General features: G+C 36.9%; 1 protein-coding gene across 3 annotated transcripts in view; it reads right to left on the bottom strand.

Moving 5' to 3' along the window:
* Positions 1 to 17705, bottom strand: part of COL8A1 (collagen type VIII alpha 1 chain) — a 165298-nt gene that overhangs the window by 49622 nt on the left and 97971 nt on the right. For 2 of the 3 annotated variants that reach the window (XM_014585946.2, XM_006143546.3), the window contains exon 2: positions 8685 to 8804. The exons of the other annotated variant lie outside the window; for it this stretch is intronic. The gene's annotated coding sequence lies outside the window, so the exon portion shown is untranslated. The remainder of the gene's footprint in view (positions 1 to 8684; positions 8805 to 17705) is intronic. 3 annotated transcript variants of the gene reach the window in all.

Raw genomic sequence — 17705 nt, 5'->3', positions numbered from 1 at the left:
GCTCCAGGTGCTCACCAACAGGCACCCAGTCCTGAGGGCAGGCTCTCGAAGCCTAGGTTTACCTGTGTCTTACTGCTAATTTGCATAGAGGAGTGCTTTCAGTTGGACTGTGTCCAGATCCCATGATAAGATTAACCAATGGTACTATAAGCCAGGTGGTGGTGCCATGGTAACATAACGGGACCCACATGAGAAAGGTCCTGGGTTTGTTCCCTGGGACCTCCTTGAGCATGCTAGGCACTGGAGGTAGACTGGGGTATGAAGACCCCTTTGGGGATGCCTGTCCCTCTATTCCCCCCCCACACCCTAGAAGAAAGAAACAAATACATTTAAAAAAGATGAAATCAGTGGTTCTTACAATGTGGTTTCCTCAGCATCATCCAGGAACTTGTTAAAAATCCAAATTCTTGGGCCCCATCAGCTTTTCTGACCAGAAATTAGTGTCTTTTATTTTTTAAAGAATTATTTTATTTAACTTTATTTATTTATTCATTTATTTTATTTTAATTTGATCAGAGAAGGACAGAGTGGGGGGCGAAGAGAGAGAGCGAGTGAGCAAGAAAGTGGGAAAGCAAGTCACCAGGTCTGGGACTTGAACCACAGTAGGCCATATGGGAGTCCAGCACCCTTCACTACTATGCCACCTGCAGGCCCCCAGAGATTAGTGTCTTTTTTATTTAATTTTTTTTGAGAGGTTTTTGCTATAGGACACGTGCGCTCGCCAGCCAGCCAGAGACAGACAGAGAGACAGAAAGCGAGAAATCACCCCCCGGGGGGATGGCCACGCCACAATCCCTTCTCCTCCATTCTCCTCTTGGGATCTTGGGCATGCACGCACACGTGCCTGGCGTGAGTTTAAGCCACCGGGTCTGGGACTTGAACCGCGGTCGACTACATGGGAGTCCAATGACATAGCCATTACGCTAACTGCTGGTCCCAGAAATTAGTGTCTTAACAGCCTTCCAGATGATTCTGATGCCTACTAACATTTGAGAACCACTGAACTAAACCAATGTGAAGCATCATATGAATGGGTCCTCAGAGAAGAGTCTTCCTAGCCCTCTCCTTTTTGCTGAGAAGGAAACTGACTCACTGAAAGTCATGGCATTAGGTTTGTGGCAGAGCCAGCCTCCAGGGCTGCTAAGCTGCATGTCCCAGGTTTTCCCACTATGCACTTCTTCCTTTCCCACCTCTAAATTGAGGGTACTATGCACTTTCAGCCGGATGGCTACTCATGAAGAAGAAAAAAGTATATTTACATAGTTATTTGGTCACTCATTCCAGTAGACTTTTCTATGGGGATAGAAAATTGAGCATAATACATTTCCTATAGTCCAGTGGGTTTGTGCATGCATGTGTGTGTGTGTGTGTGTGTGTGTGTGTGTAGTCAAGTAAGTACAACTAGGAATTAAGGAAGATGAGTAAGAGGAGGACACTTTAGGGCTGAACTTTGGGTTTTGAGTAGGAGTTCACCAGATGAAGTAAGGACTTCTGGGAAGAGGGATCATCATGTAAAAGTCATGAAGCCATGACACAGTGGGGGGGAGTTGCAAGAATTCTGTCTGAGGGAAGTACGTGTGGTGGAGGAGTTACCGTGTTCCTGCCCCTAATAATAGCTGGTGCTTATGAAGTTAACTGTGTGCCAAGCCTTGTACTTCGCATTTTACATTTACTATTAATTGATTCAGTCTTTGAACAACTTTGCAAGAGTCTGCTCTTATTTCTATAACACAGATGACAATAAGTATGCACACACCGTTTTATTTTCCTTAAGATCAGATGATATTATTTCCATGTCTGAGACGGACATTCAACTTTTAAAAAAATAAGCTTTGATGTTTATTTCTTTCAGGACAATGTCCATAATACAAAGTGAGCAAGTATTTGTGGGGAAAAAGGAATATGATCTTAAAACATATAATTTTATTATAAGTATATTTTTCATAAGTGCATAAAATCAGGAGGATTTTGGCATCTTTTCTTTTCCAGTTCAAGAAATGAATATTCCATTATTCCTTAATCTCTCTGTAATTTTAGATGTAAGCAATTTCTAGTGATAATAGATGAATTTGTGTCTGGAAAGTGGAAAAGAAAGCTCGTCTCAGTTACTTGACTCACTGAAAAAAGGAAGAGCATGGCCGGGCCTGAAATAATTTGCTTTGTTATATTTTTGGTTTTTAACTCTATGCGTTCACCGTGAATGTGCTTTTTATATATATATATTTTTTTTATTGTGCGGGAGTGATTATAGCAAACCCCAAATCTATGTTATAATTAGACTTCCAATAGGATTCAAAATATCTAATTCTTCCTATATAAGCTTCTAGATATTTTTGAGTTCTTTGGGATATTTTTGAGTGATTTTACTTTTTCCTGAGAAAAATAATTTTTCTGCTCCTTAATTTTCTCAACTGAAAAATACTGGTATTGGATGACATAATCCAGAAGGTCTCTTTCAGTGCTAATGGTTCATGGATTTATGATCTAATGATTAAGTGGCAAAAACAAAAACAAAAACAAAAACAAAAAAACAACCAAAAAACAAACCAAAAAACTCCTTATTTCTGAGTGTTCTTTGTAATAAACTTTCAGTGTTTTTTTTTGTTTGTTTGTTTGTTTTTACTTTTGGTTTTTGTTTGTTTTTTAAGATAAATTATCAAACCAAATATTTCTCTGTGAATTTTTAAATGGGATCCATAAGATAGCCCCTGTATTTCCCTTTTTCAGGTCACTAAGAGCCTGTCCAGCTCTAAGATGTGTTTATATATTTCCAGAGGACATTTTACACATCTCAGGGGCGGATACTAAGGCCAATTATAAACAGATAGTTTTAGAAATAACTGATGGCTGGTTTAAGAGTTGCACTTTACAAGATCTCTGCTTTTCTGATAGCGACAGTAACTTTTCAGCTTTGCAATTATTTTACAACCTTGATCTTTATGTTTGCCATCATACTGAGGGGGAATTGCTTTTCAAGAGAATCTAGAAAACCCAACCTAATTTTACCTTTCTTGTCTAGAAAATATGAATATTTTATAGATGGCCTTTTATTGAATGAAATAAAAATCAATGTCATCTGCAAAAAGAACCTGTAAAACATTATTTTTTAGTTTTGGTTTCTTGTTTTTGTTTTGTTTGCTACAGGGCATGAACACTCATGAGAGAAAGAGAGACAGTGAGAGAGACAGTGAGAACCCCCACCCCCCACCACAAGGCCACCCTGCATTCCGTTCTCCATTCTTTTCTTGGGAGTTTGGGCATGCATGCACACATGCCTGGCATGTTTCTGAAGCTGCCAGATCTGGTTCTTGAAATGTGGAGTGGGCCACGTGGGATCCAGCTGCCTTAATCACCACCAGCTGACCCCCATAAAACATTATTTTTTAGAAATTTGTGATAGGGAACAAAACTTACTTTTTGCTTTCCCTGGACAATGACTTCTTTTCACATTTGCAATCAATTTTAGAGTCAATTATAATAATTTTTAACTTATCTACATAATGCCATATTTGCATATTTTGAAAATTTTATAGAAAAAAATGTAAATAAGGACATAGTCTAAAATTCTGCCCCTGGAGATGGCTATTGTGAATATTTTTCTTTTTATATTGTTGTAGGTAAGTATGAGTATTAACAAATTAGCAGCAACTTACACATTTTATTTTGAAATCTTTTAAAAACTAATATATACTTAGCTTATTTATATCATTTGAATCTCTACCCTCAAAGATAATGCATTATTATATATAAAGTTATAAAACTCTTTGATTTTCACTAATTTGTGATTTTTAGTGCCATTTTGATTTAGGTCCCATTTGTTTTCATCCCTACGTATTGCAGAATAGGTTTAAGATATTTAATAATATTTATTATTTATTATTTTCAGCTCCCTTTCTTCCAGTGGGTATAATACATAGAGGAAAGAAAATTTTCAAAATATGAACTACATAGCTTTTTGCTTTTGTTTGGCTTTGAACATGAGACTTTTTTTTGAAGAGGTTTTTGCTATAGCGTGCATGCGCTCGCCAGACAGACAGAGAGAGACAGAGAGACAGAAAGCGAGAAATCACCCCCCAAGGGGAATGGTCATGCCACAATCCTTTCTCCTCCATTCTCCTCTTGGAATCTTGGGCATGCATGCACCCACGCCCGGCGTGAGTTTTAAGCCACCGGGTCCGGGACACGGACTGCGGTCAACTACGTGGGAGTCCAGCAACATAGCCATTATGCTAACTGCTGGTCCCCCACGAGACTTTTGCTTTATGAACAATAGGTAAGTTTTAACACATTGGCGAATGGTAACTCGCCCTTTATTTACTGTTGTTTGTAGGTATGCCTCTTTCAAAACCTTGTCTGCAAGCTCCAGACTCCTGTGCTCTTTCGTTCTAGTCTTATTGCACACAATTTCCTCTGTGTCTCTAACTGTTCTTGGTCCATTGGATTTGCTGGATAAACACTTGCGGAAGTGAAATACATAAAATGAGGTCAATTTAAAATATTCTAATACTGTTGTGGTAGGTTGCACCGTGATTTCTAATATCCTTGAGTAAGCAGCAATAATGGGTAAGAGATTTGTTTCCATTCCCTTTTGCTGAGTTTCAAAGTCCAGTGAAAATTAAATGAGAGAAACTTGGTCTAATTCAGCATAGTGCTGAAGGCCACGTGGGAAAAGTTAAATAGATGTTAGCTTTTAGTGATTTGGGCTATTAAATACACACACACACACACACATACACACACACACACACACACACACACACACACACACACACTTTTTTTTTCTTTTAAATTAGAACCCTTTTTTCCCCTGAGGATTTTCAGTTAGAGTTCTCAAAACAGGAATATATGGTTTCTTTAGCAATTATATATAAAGTATCTTAAAGACCTAGTAGGCAGAATAAAATTTACTACATCATTTATTTATAATTATTATTTTACATGACCTATATTAATCTAATAGTCCAATGTCTCATTTACTCATAATGTTTAGTGGGAATATACTTAAATAGGCATGCTCTAGAGTCAATAAATATAATTTACAGTTCTTTTCCTGACATGTTTACTAAGCCTTTCAAGCATTCAGCACTAGCAGAGTGAAATCAGTACTGTGGGCTCTGAACAATGTCATCCCTTAGCTGGCGCCAGGCCATAGAAATAGTACGTGAAGTCACAGGACACTTGACATTTTCTAGAGGTTACATTAAAAAGACATAGGTAAAATAAATTTGATTGAACTATATTGATATTTATTTAATATATTTACTAATTTCCTTTAACTCAGCATGTGAACATACGATTTCAATATGCAATTCATATAAAAAGTATTAATGTGATATACACATTTTGCATTCTTTTTTTCATCCCAAGCCCAAGAAATTTGGCATGTATTTTATACTCACAGCACATCTCAGCTGGGGCTAGCCACATCGGAAGTTTCCGATAGCCACCCGGGGCTAGCGGCTCTGGTGTTGGACAGTGCAGTCCCAATCAGCCTTGCCTCCATTGGAGACGCCAGAGGATGGCAATGGCATAAAGACAAAACCAGCTCAGAACCTGAATATATCTGTTCCTGGCATTTGATATGGATGTGACTATGAAAAATGATTTCGTTTCTCTAGATCTCAAATTCCTGTTCTTTATAATGGAGTTGTTAATAACTGCCATACTCCTCTTAGGAGGTTGGGGAAGATTAAATAAGATATTGGATGTGGGAATGCTTGGTTAAGTCATAAAGCACTATACTCATGAAAGGCATTATTACCTCTTCTACTGTAGGCTTACTCTCCTGACTTGCCCAAGGCTACATTCCAAGTTGGTAGGAGTATCCAGGGTGGAATCAGGGCTTCTGACTCCAGCCTTCTGCTTCAGCTAGAGGCTGTACATATCAAGCTAATTTAAAAAAAAATTCCATTTTACTTTTTAAAAAAGTCTTTTTATTTAAAATAAAATTTAGGGGGAGAGTGGTAGTAAGTGAGTTCCATATTGAAGGTCAGGGTCTTCTTGGCTACTGGCACAATGTTCGGCAATAAAATTATACATGGAGGATATTTATATACTTAGAATTACAGCCATCAAGACTTGGACTTTATTGCTTTCATATAATATAAAACTCGATGTTCTTCAAAGTTTCAAACAACTTCTAAATTGAACCGTGGTTTCCCCATTCTATTTATCTCCCAAATATAGTACGACCACAAGAAAGCCCTTCAGTAGTGCGCTTGATTAATAAAACAGATATGGATCCATTTAGCAGATTTTCCAAGGATATTTTTGGTTACAGATGTGGCTCATTAATTCCCATGTGTGGGATAACACCTCTTTCCTGTGAATCCAAAAGACACATTAATGTCTACTGTGGGAGTAATTCAGTTCAACGCATATCCTTCAGCGCTTACTGTGTAAGACAGGTTGGATCCAATGATCAAAAGGAGTTTGTTTCTCTGATAATTATCACTTACAGACATAACTTAACTTGAGGAAAATATAGTCTGTCTCTAGAAATGTCTAAAAATATAAAAAGGGAATCAGAAAAACTTCTAAATTATTTGAAAGAGATTTTAAAAGTTAGATTCTGTAGTTTTGGAGGACGCGAGGACGTTAGTTATCATGATCTAGTTTCATTCCCCTAATTGGATGCTTATGACGAAATTCATATTTAAATTGTTGTCTACATTTGTTTAAAATGAATTCCTTCTTAGAACTTAAAAACTTCATTAAAATTTAGAATTGTATACTATATGAAACCACGTACAAGCCAAGTTCATTTTCACTGAGGAAAAGACATACATTAAAAATTTTCTTTATTCTTTTTTTCAATCAAAATTCCTTCAGAATGACTTACACCCGGTTATTTTCATTAGCAAACTAGCATATATAAGCTGCAGGCCTGCCTGAATTGATAACCATGTCGAATAAACTTAATTTTTATTTTTACATGCTGATTGCTGTTGACTATTGAATGAAATAATTTATGGTGTAACCTTTACATTTTATTGCTCTTGCACCCTTGTTTAAAAACAAAGAGCTTAATTTTTTTTAAAGTCCAATAAAATGTATTTTTGTATTGCCACCATAACTTTACAAGCAATTCTTCTTCTCTGCACTGTAATAACCACCCTCTGCATTTTTTATGATTTAGCTTAACATTATTATTGTAACTTTTTACTGGGTGAGCCTATAGATGCCCTTGGCAGCTAGAATTTGTTGCAAGGAATTCAGAAGCCCTGTCTGATGGTTGCAACAATTATAAAATTTTTCTGGATGGAGTTCAGAGCCTTACTTTGACATTCTGAATGTAACCCATGGCGTGGTTCTTTCATCAGCTTCTCCAAAATCCATGATCAGTTTGAGTTCTATAACCTGGCGCTTAAATGAGCATGTATTCTTTTATTCAATGGTTTTGCATTAAAAAAAAATTAATGTGAAGTACATCTTGCCTTTCTGGAATCCAGCCAAAATAATTAGTGGTACCTATATTAAAAATGTAAAACCATCGTAAAATCATTAATGTATTTACATTTCTCCAAGAACTTTGAATGGATTCATTCTAGACAGGATGTGGTCACGTGGCATTAACTACATGCTGGAGATTATGCTTTTTTGTTGTTGTTTAGGGATATCCGCAGCAAGAACACAAATATCTGAGGAATCGTAACAATCCCTTCTTTCAATTACAGAAAACAAATAAACTAGTGTATAAAGAGCATTGCACTCTTACATATTAGGAAATAGTGTGTGTCCAAAAGTCACACTTAAGTCCAGGCAACAGCAATAACCACAGGAAGGCTGCGGCTGCTATGAGATAATGTCTCCTTGTCAGAAATGGAGGGTATGTCGCGTGTGTGTGTGTTTCCATTGAAGCTCAAAAGTTAATGATGTACGTTGTATTTTTTTTATTGCTTCAACTGAGAGATCAATTAAGGAATAAAAGGGATTCTGGCATGCTGTTATTATTTTTTTTTTACTGTGGATATATTTAATATCACATGTGAATAAAACCGTATTTGTTCTATCATGCTCTGTTTCTTACATCCTAGATTGTCTTTAGGAAAATTTAATACATATCACTTCAGTCATCTGAAAGGAATCATTTCTTCATTATAATCCATAACTTAGAACTATAAAATATCAGTCAGAAAAAAAAGTTGGCCCAATTAAGAGAAATGTGATAATGGTAGAAAAACACATCTAGACATGACTGGGAGATGATAAGATTATTTTAATTTTCCCATTTGCACTGGAATTATTTATTTTACAAATCTCCAGATCTTTTATTACTTAAAACCCCCTACTGGATCATGAAGAGAAGCTTAAGTTAGCAATTTTCTTCTGCAAAATCTAGCTGCTCGCATCTGGTGAACACTTGGATACCTATCCAGGTCCTATGGAAATGATTATTTTAAGGCTCTATTCAATATGCCGGGACTTAAGAATCAGCTAGGATCACAGTCTGCACATGTATCTTACTATAGGGGATTTAAAAAGCTGGTATTAGTAGCAGTAGTTTCAAGACTTTTATGGCGGTGGAGATGGGGATGGGAGATAGGACTAGGAGGGACAGGCAGGTTGGACTCCCGTATGCCAATGTCCCTGAGCTCCAGCAAGCGACCGGCAGCGCCTGTGGACCACCCCGCAGCTGCGGTCCAGCATGCTCCACCTCCGCCCTCCAACGCTCCTCCACTTACATGTAGACTTTGCTGGCCTCCGGCGTGCAGGCCCAGAGTCCTTGCTTGGGCCCTCTGCTGGCACCCCTGGGGCTGGTTTCTGTCTGGTTAAAAGATGCTGCTCTACTTTCAGAACAGCTTCTGAAGAAGAAAAAAAGAGGGTACATGTACTCAATTGGAAAGACAATAGGGAGCCTGTGAATTATTATCCAAGTGCATTGTTTTCAGATCATAAGAGAAATTACATAACAGGAATATATAAATATACACTTTAGTAAAAAACGAAATGCTATCATTTACCGAAATTTATGTGTACATTTAGAAGGTATTGGAGATGCTCCTATGCTGATTAGGAGAGTACAATTATTTGTTTCTATGTAATCAAGCATACGTTTCTTTTTATGCATATGACATACATAGTTTTTGTATAAATAAATAGATCTATTATTGCTTTTCATGATATTATGTACTAAATTCTTATTACTTCAATACTCATTCAGTACAGATTTGAGATCATTTAGGAAGGATTTGGACATTTGCTATAAAGGAAGTGAATTTTTGAGAAAGTAATACCTCAGGAAGAAAAGCTAATTTTACTTAAGAAAAGTGACCTTTTTGAACACATTTCTCATCCAATTTGCATACAATAGTACTTGAGCTAGAAATTATACTTAGTTATTTACCAAATCAGATCTGATAGGGTTTTAATTTGGGAACAATTTTAGTTTTTCACTTGAGCTTTTGATATAATTTAAATAGTGAAATATACTTTATAAAACCTCTATAATCCACACTTTTTACAAATCATATGAGGCTTCTCTTCACTTAAATTGAATTTCAGAAATTTAACTGTGTTTTGGGTAATAGATACCCTCTCTGATGTTTTGCTCTATTTCACAGAGACTTGGTTAAGAAATATTTGTATTTGCGGTTTGAAAAAGATTTAAACAGAGACAACTTCAGACATTTAAATGAATAAAAAGATTTGAAAGCCAGAATTTATTTTATAGGAAATAAGTGGAGAATTGGGTATCCAATTTAGAATTTTTGCAATGTGATTTAACTGCTCTATTCTAGAGTAGTGCTGTCCAATAAAACGTTCTGTAATAACGGAAATGTTCTATATTTACACTCAGTATGGTCATGAGGCTGTTGAACTCTTGAAATGTGACTACTGTGACTAAGGAACTGGATTTTTAGTTTTATTTAATTTTAAGTAACTTGAGTTAGTTACACTGCCTGTGGCTAGTCTCTGTCGTATTGGAGAGTGACCATCACACTACCTATGGTTAGTGGCTATCAAGTTGGAGAGTGAAATTTGTCTTTTTTCTCTGCGTTTGGCACTTGGCTTAAAGTGGAGAAATACTTAAATATCTTCTAGCTACTCAATTTGTATACAATGGCAGTATCTCCAGAGAACAACCTAAGCTTGTCACCTGCCCTTCCCTGCATGGGCAGTGTGAGTTCAGGCCTGAAGGGAAGCTAGAGAAACATTCTGACTTTGGACTAAACTTATAGATATTCATACATAAAGTTTGGATCAGTCATAGGTGATCTGAAAACCTTTTGTCTCTTTACAGCTGTGAGATCTGAAATGATCTCTGGTCACAAAGTTCCATGATGGTGAACAGACTCAGGAGCTTGGCGTTTCCAGTCCACTGCTCATGTGGTCTGATCCCTTAAAAAAGACTGGCAGGTCATAGAGACAGATGAAGGAGGTGCTCCACAAACTTAGGTTTCTCCATGAAATAGGAACTCTCTAGATTCAAATTGGATATCACATTGGAACTGAATGGTAAATATTTTTTGTCCTTTTCCCTGCATCGTGCTTCAGTAGATATTTAAGCACCAGGCATGGCACAAAACTTAGTGTGCACTTGTGAGAGAGAGAGAGTGAGAGAGAGAGAGAGAGAGCGAGCGAGCACCCCCTAATGGAATGTGGTCACACTGCAATTCCTTCTCCATTCCCCTTTCTAGTCAGGATTTGGGGCCCACATGTGCACACGTCTGGTGTAGTTTTCACATCACAGGGGCAAGGATTTGAACTGCATTCAGCTATGTGGGATCTAGCTTCTAAAACCACTAGGCTATGTGGTTGGCCCCTAAGAGGCCTTTATGTTTCTGCTAATGTGATGAAACTTCTTTTTTCTTTTTAACTTTGCCATTTATAATAACATAAGAGTGCTGCAATCACACCATTTATGAAATGAATCAAATGTTTAATATTCAAGAACCATTGCAAGACCTCTGAAGAGAACAAGTAGCTAACCAGGAAATCTGTAGGTCATATTTTAGTTCGTGTTGGAAGAATGAGTTGGAAGTGTGGCAAAGAACTAAGTAAGAACTGTTTAGTCAGAATTCTTTTTTCTTTTCCACACAGTAGCTGCATAGTTACATGTATGGTCCCACCTGGATTTATTAGCTGAATTTTAAATGTGTCAGTGATGAAAATTTAAGAGTGAAAAAGATTAAGAATTAAATTAAATGAATGCAACTACAATGCCCAGTACTTAAAGTATTTGAAGACCATAAAGTTGTTTTGCCAAATATATCAATGGATAATGTCTTTTATTTTGTAGACAAAGAATTTGAAAATATGTTTTTTCTTTTCTTTCTTTCTTTCTTTTTTTTTTTTTTTGAGAAGTTTTCACTATAGAGCGCGTGTGCTCACCAGACAGAGAGAGACAGAGAGACAGAAAGCGAGAAATCATCCCCTGGGAAGATGGCCACTCTGCAATCCCTTCTCCTCCATTCTCCTCTCGGGATCTTGGGCATGCACGCACACACGCCCAGCATGAGTTTTAAGCCACTGGGTCCGGGATGCGAACCATGGTCGACTACATGGGAGTCCAGAGACATAGCCATTACGCTAACTGCTGGTCCCTTGAAAATAATTTTTAAACAAATCAGAAAGCAATAGCAAAAAAAAAACAAAAATAAAAAGATACATTTGTTTATATAAATGTGTGAAAATCAGTTGTATATAAAAACATTACATTAAGGTGTGAAGGGAAAGGGCCAGCAAGTGGCATGGTGGTTAAGGCGCTGGATCCCATGTGGCCAACCGTTGTTCCAGTCCCAGACCTGTTGGCTTGAGATTCATGCTAGACATGTGTGTGTGTCCCATAACCCCAGTAGGAGAATGGAAGAGAAAGAATTGTGGCATGGCTATCCCCCTGGAGGAGATTTCTCACTTTCCTTCTCTCTATGTCTCTCTGATGAGCCCACACACCCTATGGCAAAAACTAAAAAAAAAAAAAAAAAAGTGAAGCAAAGCTTGCTTTGTTCCTTTAAAAATGTTGTTCTTTATGAAGATTTCACCTAATTCAGTTTCTACTCCAACAACAGTTAGAGAGACTTTGAAAATAAAGGCAAAAATAATAGAGTCCCTATTTCGTTTTGTTTGTGCTTACACCCCTCAGTTGATCCTAATTGCATTTAAAATGCATATATTCTTGTTCTACTCTTCACACAGCAAATAGGTGAATTTTGAAAAATGTGAAGTCAGACTGTGTCATTCTCTTGCTCGTATACCCCACCTTTCCTGTCCAGTAGCTCCCCACAGCACTTAGAACAAATCTAAACTTCTTTTCTGCCTTCTGTGCCCCATGTGACCTTACTCTGCCATATAACTGCTCACCTCGCGGGCCTGTCCCCTCCCTACTTGTCCCCCGTCCCAACCACACTGGTCTAATGGAGGACGGTGCAGATCCTGGCTTGTAGGCCTTTGCTGTTCCTCTGCATCAAGTATTTTTCCCCCAGAATGCTGTCTGGCTGGGTCTTTCACCACTTAAATCCCGATTTGAATATCAATTCCTGAAAAAGGTCTTTCTTGTCTCCCCAATCTATTGTTATCCACTTATTTTCATATATCTATAACTCATTTCTCTTTAATTCTACAGCAGCAGTTGTATCTTCTTTAGTTAACAATATAGTTTATTCATATATTGTCTGCCTCAACACCAGCCCAACCTATCTCCCCAACCCCTCCTCAAGAGCAGGGAGTTTGCTTAGTGTACGTCCTTGCAAATAGCACCAGGCCTGGCATATGGTAGGTGTTCCATAAATATTTGCTGGACTCATTGCAAATAAATGCTTTTTGTATTTCTGAAACACGGAAGTTAGCAATGCATATAAAATAGTACTCGACATTATTTTTAAAAAATAGAAATTGTAAACAATATGGGCATTTTAAAAAGCTTTGATGGTTCTGATTAGAGTGAAGTACATTGCTTCAATTTTGAAAACAGAAAATCCCATAAACAAAATCAACATAAAACTATTTCAGGAGTGCGATGAGAGAGCCCTTGTCAAATTAGATACTTTTAAAACCATATAACTGCTCAACAGGCTCCTTGTTTCAAAAGGAAGAATGTTCAAGTCTCACCAATATGTTTATGGCTGCTGGACATGTGATTTATTTACTGGGTCAAGAACAAATCTTAGAAAAAGACTTCTCTTTCAGCTCTGAAGGTGGAAAACAGTATTTCATTTTTCTGAGGCTGGCTTAAAATAAACCCATAGAATGTGGCGATATTTTCACTGGGTGAATGGGAGTTGAAGCTATTTTTCTTGCTATCATTCACTATGGGAAATGTAGTGTTTTGGGTTTAATGGCCAAGTGTGATCACAAGATTCTATAATAATGAGATCTAATTCAATAAAACCCATGCAGAATCTGATTTTCTATTTATAGATATGCCATAACATTTCAGGAAGTATAAAACATTGTCTCAGATACTCAGGCAAAAGTTTTGACATGTGTTTCAACATAGCTTATCCCTGCCAGTTTTGAATTTCCTCTGAAAAGCAGGCTGGCTACATTCTAATGGTTCCTGAAGGAAGAAAAAGGACATATTATTAAACATGTCCTTTGGGACCTCTCCTTGCTAATTGTGTTACACACGCACTCTTATTAGTCATTACAACTCTGTAATAAATGAGTAAAGGCGACGAGAAGAAAGATTCTATTCTTCACACAAAGTTGAAGAAGATTGGTGAACCAGGGATCAGCAACACGGAGGCATTACCTATTCTTACCACATTGACATCATGCCAGGGTTTAGTTTCAAGTTTTTAAGAGACACTGTATTTATTTTACTGATTCATGGCAGTTGTCTGGAGCCTGACAGATCATTGATCAACAATGCCATTAAATTGTGCATTTGCGTTATTTGGAAAACAACTGAGTGAGGCATCTTGAGGTTGGAAGCTGCAGGGTAGTACCTCTGACTTGGTTTCATCGCTGCTTACAGTGTTTGGAGAGCTGGAGAGAAGGGCAGGGAGGGACCATTTCCCTTTCTTTAGTCATCTAAAAGAACACTTTAACCTTCAATGATTTTTAGAAAAACTCAAAATTGTACAGTCTCAGGTAAAACAATAAGCTTGTGAAATCTGTCTTTCCTGAAACAGGATCAATTCCAAACAAAAAATAAACCTGATAAATTAGCAGAGAGGAAAAAAATTCCCTAAGGTCGTACTAAGCCATCATTGAGAGTCTGGGTTGTTAGGCCACTGGCCTTCTTTCGAGTACATTACAGTAAGAGAGACATTAATTTTCTCTTATTTATAGAACCCGGATAATGATCTCATGACTGTATTTAATAGATACAAAGTTCTAATAAGTCATATTTACCTGATCTGGTAAAAGAATAGACAGAAAACCTCTAAATATCTATAGTATATTTGAAATCTGGATTTTTATTAATTTGGAATAAAGAGGATGGGAGTGAGAAATTCAACTTAATATATGAATACACTTTAGAAATAGTGGTTTTAGTTTCAAGAGCTGAAGAATACAGGCCTCCATGGTTGGAATCTAAGATTAGACCTTCAAACTACAATTTAGGCGTGATACTTGGCAGAAAGTATCCATGAGATATTCATGCTTGGTGCATCCTTCTGATACTTTTACAATAGATAGAAACATGCAAATGTTTCTCAAGAGTTACTCATCTTTGCTGAAGAGATATGAAAGGTCAAATTATAGCCCTTTTCAAATTAAACAATCGGATGAACTTCAGACAGGATAAAATACTGAAAATCTAATTCAAGACGTGATGAAAAACTTACAAGTTCAGGAGAAGATTGAGCTTCTTATTCCTTAACAAAGAGAAATATTCAAGAAGAATCTTGTATGAAGTCTCCTTTTACTTACTCAGATATTTGAGATTACAGAACAAATCTTAAATTGAACTAAAAAGTAAAAGCTAAGTCGATTCCTTTCCTTAGGTTAACTATATTATGACATCCTTGCATTTAATCATGTCATGTTCATTACAATCCACTCATGTGTATATCCATACAATGAGTTAATTGCAAGGTTACTAATTATAGCTTTGGGAGCGGCACACACACTGCGAAGTGATTCCTCTCACCAGCTTGGGTATATCCATGCCTTTAATTTTTGGAGGAGTAAGTCACATCAGGAACCATTATTGTCAAGCACAGTACAAGGTGTCCATCTGCGTGTGCACACTCGGGGTTGTGCAAAGCACTTTAAACAGACTCTATTCCTCGCCTCTAGGAGCTCACAATAAAAAGCAGACAATAGATGTGATGAACACGATGAGGCAATCACACACAGCTGTATAAACAGAGAAATAGGAATTAGAGAATTTTGGTATGAATGGACAAAGTATGTGCTATTTGTAGGTTGGAAATGAGTGCAGAGAACCTCAGTAATGGTGATGGTGGACGCATTCTGCTCCTTTCCACTAGGAGAAAAAGGTTTTCTGTAGATTGTTGGGAGAGAGGGTATTTACTTTACAGGTTATCTACTCTCAGGGTACATATATTGCTATTTAGGTCTAGGTTTTCCTAAGAGATTTGATTATAACCAACCTAGAAAAGGAAAATAAAAATGAATTAAGCTAGCTACATCCTGCCAGGGAGAATTCATGAACCTTCTTCATTCCACTGGAAACCAGACTAAAAAGAAAATAAAACCCAGGATGTATTATAATTGTACATTCTACTTACAACCAGCTAACATGTGTCAATTGATTTTCAAAGGCAATTATTACATTGGGTGTGGTTTTAAAAATTTATTCATTTTTGACATTTAACAGTTGTATATATGTAAAGGGTACAGTTGATATTTTGATGCATGTATACTCCGTAATGATTAAATCAGGGGTTTTAGCATATCTATCATCTCAAACATTTCTAGAAGTAGAGGGTAAACAGTGGTTATCAAAGGTTGGGGTGGGTGGAGGAAAGGGGAGATATGGAGAGATTGGTTAAGAAGTATAGGTTCATAGCAGATAGGAGGACTAGGTTCTGGTGTGCTATTGCACAGAAAAGTGATTATTATTAATATTGTTTCATATATTTAAAAATATCTAGACGAGAGGAATTTTAATGTATTTATTATTTTATTTTTGTTTGTTTTTTAAGGGACAACATTGTTTGTTATGGCCTAACATTTACTGTCTTTGACATCCTGAACATTGTCAGAAATTAATCTGGACTTGCAGAGAATTCAGCTGAAAGCAAATTCCAGGCAGGTCTCTACCTCAACCACTACAGGCTGATAGGTATCTCTTTTCTTTTAAATATATCCAGATAGGGAATTTGAAAATCTCCCTAGGAATGTTTTCCAGGGTTTATAAAAACCTTCACTGCCAGTAAGATCTTTCTTTCCATCTAACTTAAGTTCCTTTGGCTATAATTTAAATTCATTTCCTCTTCTTCGTTTCTCATTAGAGAGGAGAATACTACCCACCAGGAGCCATATTTTTAAATACAGATGTTAAACACACACCTCAGGCTTCTTTCCTGGACCCATGCAACTTCTACGTCAGAAGTCATCTATTTATCATGTATGTGTGTGTTACGTAGATTATAAATAGATAATATAACAGATGACACACACACATACGTGCACATACATATTTTATACCCATACACACACTACTTTGACATCTAGCTTTTTTGTCAAGATAAGATAAGCTGGTTAAGATCTTTTAAAATTGTGTTTTCATAATCAATTTCATGAGGTTCATCCTATAAATACTGACATATCAATGTGGCCCATTTCTCCAGTTCTAATCAGACTTTATTTATTAGGGTATAGCAATCTAAAAAAATTGGAATTTATACTTTACACTTCTGTGGAAGAGGTGAGGTGATAGTCTCAGGGTACTGATGTCCACTTGTAGCTCTTAATATCTTGGGCTAGCACTTCCCTCTGGGTATAATGATGAGAGAAATGTCTTGTTTTTGAGATGACAAAATGAGAAGATAGACAAGACAGTTTTAAGGTTTTACCCATCTTTAATTTTCAATCATAATATGTTTTAAGTATTTTGTTGGCCAAACACAGCAGCTATTTCCCCTTAGCTATCATTATTTTGATCCATGATAATTAGTACGTATTATCATGCCACTGATTTCTCAAGCAAGAGCCTCTAAAGTATATTTTAAAATTTTCTATTGAGCTATAACTTAAATATTTTAATATAAATCCTCTCAGGTATCCACTCCTACTTATGTGATATATTAATGTCAAAGAGCATAAGTTTACAGCCTGATGCGTTTTTGCATATGCCAAATATTTTTTCAGTTTATTATTGCCTGAATATTTTTGCAAAGCCATAGATAACATATACGAGTGTGTTTATCAAAGAGTTTGTAGGCCACTGGGAAAGAGACTGTAATTCTCTGTCTTTTCTATTCACATATATGTGTTTCCTGTTTTTTGTGTCCTTGGATCTTTTATTTTTAGTTTATTTATTTCTCATGAAAGACACACAGCAAGGAGGGGGAGAGGGAGAGGGAAGAAGAAGAGGAAGAAGAAGAAGAAGAAGAAGAAGAAGAAGAAGAAGAAGAAGAAGAAGGAAGAGAGAGAGAGAGAGAGAGAGAGAGAGAGAGAGAGAGAAGTATCCTCATCTCCGTTTCGAGCCAGATCACTGTGTCTCTCTTCTAAGCCCTTTGGTCATGAGCTTGACACCCAGCACATGTAGGTCAACCTGGGAACCAAACCTCAGTCTTCCATATGGCTTCTAGCATTGCAGAGCATTATGTTACCACGGGACCACT

This window comes from Tupaia chinensis, unplaced genomic scaffold (assembly GCF_000334495.1).
Source record: "Tupaia chinensis unplaced genomic scaffold, TupChi_1.0 Scaffold000100_1, whole genome shotgun sequence".
NCBI lineage: Eukaryota > Metazoa > Chordata > Mammalia > Scandentia > Tupaiidae > Tupaia > Tupaia belangeri.
Note: the sequence above shows the minus strand (reverse complement) of the source record. Positions and strands in the feature narration are given on the sequence as shown.